General features: G+C 43.7%; 1 long non-coding RNA gene across 1 annotated transcript; it reads right to left on the bottom strand.

Annotated features, from left to right (window-relative positions):
- Positions 1–645: 645 nt before the first annotated feature.
- On the bottom strand, positions 646–2,102 carry LOC135897118 (uncharacterized). Its single transcript, XR_010562919.2, has 2 exons — positions 1,948–2,102; positions 646–777 (listed from the first exon to the last, which is right to left on the bottom strand). It is a non-coding gene; the product is annotated as an uncharacterized lncRNA (long non-coding RNA).
- Between the last annotated feature and the right edge of the window lie 4,286 nt (positions 2,103–6,388).

Below are 6,388 nucleotides of genomic sequence, written 5' to 3'. Positions count from 1 at the left end.
TGCCAACCAGATGTAGGGGTTGAGGGACGGACTCCGGGATGAAAACCAAACTTGGGAGGGTTTTATTCTACATTATGTACAGGGAGGTGAGCGACAAGTAACAGTTGTACAGACATTACGGGCCGGCAGCAACTCGGACGCTGCGGCCCGCGGCAAGAAGTTCGAGAGAGGTGAATCGGGAATCAGGGAATGTCCCAGAATGCTCAGGTCTCTCTGGAAGGCTTCTTATAAACCCTTCGAGCACTGGAACTCACGTCATGTTTGACCAACGGGAGAGTCCGCTCCGATGACGCCACTTTCAGCCAATGGTAGGCGCCCGTGTCGCGGTGTCACACCTGGCGGCTCTCCGCGGTCTTGCCTCGCAGACTGGCAATGCACTTCTAACGAGGAGAAGGGGAGGGCTGCTCATGCTCCATTGTCCGAGGCCCACCTGCTAATCCCGGCGGCGCACGAACTTGTTGGCACGTGAACTTGTTGCCTTAAACTTGTTTGCTCGACCGCTCCTCTGGAATGTGCTTTCCTGCTTCGGCATTCCTCAATTAGCTGTGCTGCGACTCGAAGTGGTTTGGGGAACTCGAAGTAATCGCAGGAAACAGCTCCATATCTAACAACGTGCAATTTCATAAAGACGCAAGACACCTTGCGAAATGTGGAAAAATTAACGTTTATTTTATTCTTTATAAATGCTCGTCGCGGGCTTTTTGTGCATTCATCCAGCGTTGTGGCACCAGGTAAGCAGCAGTAGTTTCCGCAGGAAGCTCCACCAGACGACGTGAGCTGAAAAAATTACAAGCGTTATTTTGGTATTAACATCTAAGAATAATGCCTGTAGAGGCGAAGCGTGCAAAAGTGGCGAGTGGGTGGCATTACAAACAAAAGCAGTTCGTATTTACACACACGGCGTAGAAAATACCTGACTCATCCCAAGCAATACCGTACATACCACAAACACACTCTAATTCCAAACATTCCCCTCTTCCCAATACTTATTTCCTGCACTTTAATGGCACGAATGCGCGGGCAACGGCGCGTTTCGCGAACTTGGCTACAACCGACGTGATAGTACGCTACGAATACACAGAGGTAGCCACAACACAGGCTCTCAACCAGAGCATGCTTGACGCTCGCAGAATTCCTTCCACTCGCACTCAAGACAAAATGCGTGGGTGCCGTTCATAAGACAGAATTTCTGAGTTACTAGTTCCAGGCGTTTGAGCTCCTTGGCTTATCACTTCTGCGTTTTGCAGGCGCAAGCAACGCACTCCCGTGTTATCACTCTTGACGATTGCTCGTCGCGTTTTCGACAAGCGTGGGTACCGAAAGAAGGCTTAAATTGTTGCGGGGACATAAAAATTGCGACAAATTTGTCGGAGTAAGTTTCAGTACGCGCCAAACTGTCACCACGACCGAGCTGCTTTTCGCTGCGTCACAACCGGTGCGGCGAGCGGGCCTCGTAACATAAAAGTATCTAAAATAATTTTCAACAATGTTGAGCGTCAGAGAAAGAAAAGCGCCATGAACTTGTCAGTGCATTAAAGCGTGAAACCGCGCACCACGGCCGAGCTGATTTTCGCTAACCGAGTCACAGCGCCACGCGCACCCACTGTGCTCGAAAGGCGGCCCAAAAAGTAATGAAATTAGTTTCAATAATGTTGGCAGTCAGAGAAAGCGCCAAAACTTGTCGCAGTAAAATTCAGTACACGCGAAACTGCGTCACAGCACCCTGTGCGACTAGCGTGCCCAAAAACTACCGAAATTAGTTAAAACAATATTGGGGCTTACAGGAAGCGTCGCAAATATCTCCCAGTGCGATTCTTTAATTCAAATTAACTGCTCAACGACGGCCACGCTGTTTTTCGTTAACTGCGTCACAAGTCTAGCCTAGTTGCCGCGCAGTAAGCCGAATTGCTTGAAGTGCGTCGCAGACTGTCGAACAAAGTTTCTCACCTTGCCGTAGTCCAATAGTGCAGTGCTGCCTTGTCGAAGTTCCGAATGAACGCAATAATTCGCCGGGAGGCCACCAAACCAGGCTAAATCCCAAAATAGAAAAACAGTCAGACGGGTGACCAAACAGGCCAACGCTCAGATGCGCGGCCGATCGCTCTCGCTTCGGCGCTGAGTCTGACGAATGACGGTAAACATTTGGCTCGTCATTCGCCAGTTCGCCTGTCGCTAGGCAACGAAAGTAAGCCGCAAAGTTTAACTTAATATATACGCAGATATTTTAAATTTTTTCGGGAAAGAATAAAAAAATAAAAAATTTCTGTTAATCTCATTACACATTCTTCTTTTTCTCGATGCTCGCGGCCCCAATTCGTCGATGTTAAAAGTATAGCGTGACGTGTTTGCTGTTTCCAATTTTCGCCGAGTGTCCGCTCTTGTTCAATCCCTTTCTCTATGCTCAGCCGGCCCGCCCGGCGCATGGAAGGTATATGGCACCCGAAAGTCACTTGGTACGGTTGGGCCAATGAACGCGTCGGCGGTACGGGGAAAACGAATTTGTACTCTGAAATTTTTTTCCAGTGACTCTAGGCAATGCGCGATTGCAGCGCGTAGCTTGGAGCGCCTGCGCCACTCGGCTTTGGTCTGCGGGCGAGAAATATCGGCGGTGCGTGTTATTAAAAACGTGTTCTAAGCTTGCGACGACACTACGGGTCAACCCCCCACGAGCTGCTGGTCACAGTAATTGAGATGGTTGTGTTATGTGTTTAAGGAACTCTATAGTTAGCCTACTGCTTGGCGGCAACAGGTATTCTGCTTCGGTTCAGATTACTGCATACGCCGTCACTTGACCTCGGCGGCTGGAGCAGGTGAGTACCAGTGGTGCCGGTACCTCGGCGGGCACAAAACGATGCCTATGCCGTGACGAGATATATCAATTTACGCGATAGCATTGCCGGCGATAGGACATACGGGTGCGTCGATCGATGGCTTCATTCTTTGCAGAGGCCACCACTACGCCTCCCGTGCAACTGCTACGCTATATCTATACAGTCGTTGCTTGTGCAGTGTTGTTATTCAACAGCTGAATGTGCGCATTGGATGCTTCGACTTGTTTAATGCTTAATTACCTTGCTGCTATGTCATTGGGTACAAATATTTAGTTTTGAGTTCTAGGTACCAAATTCACATAAAAATGTTGCGCTTTTCAACGCAGGATCATATCACGCTTCACAGCGTCATCCTATATTGCACGAGTCTGAATAACAAAATTTCTGCTGCTGGGGCAAAAAAGGCGGACCGATCAACCTGTATTTGTAAAGAAAATGTGCTTGAAGTCCACCATTGTCTATTATAAAGAGAGATACTACCGTGGTATTCAATGTCTGTAACACTCAATAATTATGCATGCTTTTGCCTGAAATAATTTGTCTTAGAAGCCATTCACTGTGGGGGATAAGTAAACATTTCATAGCTTAAGTAGTGGATAAGTGCATGAGTTGGGCAAAGGTTTTAGTTTGTGAAGAGCAAAGCCATTAAGTTTTAAAATTTTGGCAAGCTAATTTAACGATAAGCTGAACAACATACAAAACTTAATGTAGCAGCAGAAGTTCCCCAACATAAACTTCCGACCAGCTTTTTCGTGTTCTGTGTGATCATTGAAGTGTCTAACTTTTCTCCATTATTTCAGGACTGCGGCTGCAGCCGTTTCATTGCCAGATGTGAGGACAAAGCAGCTTCATAGACGAACATCAAACGCCTTCCATCAGTTTTCTTTTTCAGCAACAGATGCCTTGGTATGTTTTTATCTGGAGTTCACTTTTTTTTTACTCTGTATGCTTTACGTGCAATAACTAGTTTAGCGGCATTAGTTCGAGTGACTGGTGTTACACCTGTCATACGGGACAACGTATGCAGGTTATCCGACGTAACATTTTAAAACTTAAAAAATATGCATATGCCACCTAGCTGGACAGAACCTAGGTAATCTTGTTTCCTGTGTCTTGGAAATACTTGGATTTTGTTGCATGCTGCCTAATTACCTAATTAGCCTTAATCAATTATTGAACATCTCAAATATTATAATTAGATTAAAAGTGTCAATTAGAAAAGCGCAGAGCAACATGAAAAATTTCCAGTACAGCTTTCTGTGGCTCAATGTCTGCTAGATAATGTGTTTTAGGAGCATGAAAGAAGCCTGGGAATACCCGCAAAGTGCCTTGAGCGTGTGTGTGTGTGTGAAAGCGCCGATGTTGTATTCTTTCTTCACTCCTCTTCTTTTGCGCTGTACCAACATGTTGACCTTGAGTGGCCAGTACCGTGGCAGTTTTACATGTATTTGAAGGCTTACCGTGTATACACATGCCCTGTATAGGCATCTATGTTTCAGTAAGAAAACAAAACTATCGAAGGAGCCCAACATGACGTATTCCAGGACAAGTGAATCATGTATATTACTATGTGACTATAAAATAAACTGAAACAAGACTGCACAGTAGAGGGATGCACGTGTGTGCACCAGCATAATGACGAAAACCTCGCGCAAGTTTATAAATATATTCAATAGGTTGGTTTCTGTCATTTTTCTCTATCACATTATTATTGCAAAAATGTGCTCTCCTATTATTGAACAATAAAAACGCAGTTGAAATACATCATTTGCTGGCACCTTCACATCCATAGCAACATAGAGAGGAATGGTTAAGAATTTGTTGCTTCTCTGACCTTAATTTTGGGCCCTTCTCATGTTTGCTGAGCTTCTTAAAAAGAGTGTCATAGACGCCTTCCAGGGTTTACAGGCTGCTTGAGCACATTGTGCCAGATTGTGGAGAAGCCGCAGAGGTCGCAGTGTCTATAGTTGTGCCCGGTAAATGCGAGTTTCTTGCGTGATGCATTAAGCTTAGTACCAATTAGATTGGGTCATCTTTTTAGCAAAACCTCTGCCTTGCAGATATATATCATTTAATTTGTGTCCAAAGAACTGAACGTTTTTGAAGACTTGCTCATTCTGTAATTCTACTGTTTGGTGTTGTAAAATGCACGTATGTTGGACAGCATAGTGTTTGGCCTTCAGCTGAAGGTAGTATTGGGCCATTTGCATGCGCATAAAGCTGCATTAAGACAAATGTGAAAAGACAAGTGCTAACACTATACAGCCATGTAGCAAAAATTTACACGTAAGCAAATTGTTTGATGCAATTCCTAGGAAAGTAAGCAAAAATATAAGAATGTGCTTATATGATAAACAGTACCTATGTTTCAGACACATGACCTTTTACCGCCATGTAACAGAACAGTTCAATATTTAACAGTATAAAACTATTTGCCCTATTTATCTCTAACTGCTCTAAATTGGAAAATTTTTATTGATGGCACTATGAAGGTTTTGGCAGTGTCATGAGTCACTGCCAGAATTAAATTTATAGTTGTAGCTGTCCTATGTGTGATAACAAAAACCCATGTTGAAACCAGGTGACTGCTATGCAATATGCTAAGTGTGTGTATTAGAACCGTCACTTATATTTTCATTGTAAACATGTACAAAGTATGTGTGGACATATCTCGAAGTTATAAAGTGTGCAATCCTAATTGAAGGTTTTATTCTGTGAATATAGGCTTTCTTTTGTAATCATTGTCTATAATTAGCAGTACATTAAGGTGTAGTGAAGCCAAGAGAAAAATATTGTTAAGACAAAATGGTTAAAGTACATCCTTAAGAATCTTAAGCGCATTTGGATGACTTTACATTATGTAGTAAAACAAGAATGGGAACCGGGGTACTTGATTATTATTCGTTATTACCATAAGGCACCAATACACAATGAAGACAAAAGAGGCAGGGAAGTGCACCAAAGGGCAACTCGCTCATGATAGGAGCTGCATTCACACCTGCATTATGCATGCAGTCTTGGAGTTATAGCAGCAACTATCCACCTGTTCATTTTTATTGTGTGTGTACTAAGTCTGGCCCTGTAAGTGTTTGGCAGTGCCACTCGTGGCGTTGGTGCTGTATGCAACACATTCTTCTAACCACAGGTGTCACGTATTATGTGAACCTAAGTTCTTTTGAATTCATGTAACCCACAAAAGTTCCATTTGAAATGATGTGCCATATATGCCATCATTGCCATGAGTAGCACTGACTGACAGGCAACCAGGGCGAGACGTTAACCTTGCTCAGCTATTACGTAAAACTGCTTTACATACAAATAAGGTTATTAGTATGCACGCCAAATCCTCACAGAATAAAATTTTCGATCCGCATCTTACAATGATTGTTATTTTGCTTTAACTCAGGATGCCTTTCTACCTGCGTTGCATTCTGGGGCTGAAAAGTCCAACGATATCAGCAGAATCATTACACAGGTGTGTTCTTTTTTGAATCTCAGTAATGATATTTTGTAGTTTATGTTCGATGTAAATGCACAGATCAAATGAAAAACAGGTT

This window comes from Dermacentor albipictus, chromosome 6 (assembly GCF_038994185.2).
Source record: "Dermacentor albipictus isolate Rhodes 1998 colony chromosome 6, USDA_Dalb.pri_finalv2, whole genome shotgun sequence".
NCBI lineage: Eukaryota > Metazoa > Arthropoda > Arachnida > Ixodida > Ixodidae > Dermacentor > Dermacentor albipictus.
Note: the sequence above shows the minus strand (reverse complement) of the source record. Positions and strands in the feature narration are given on the sequence as shown.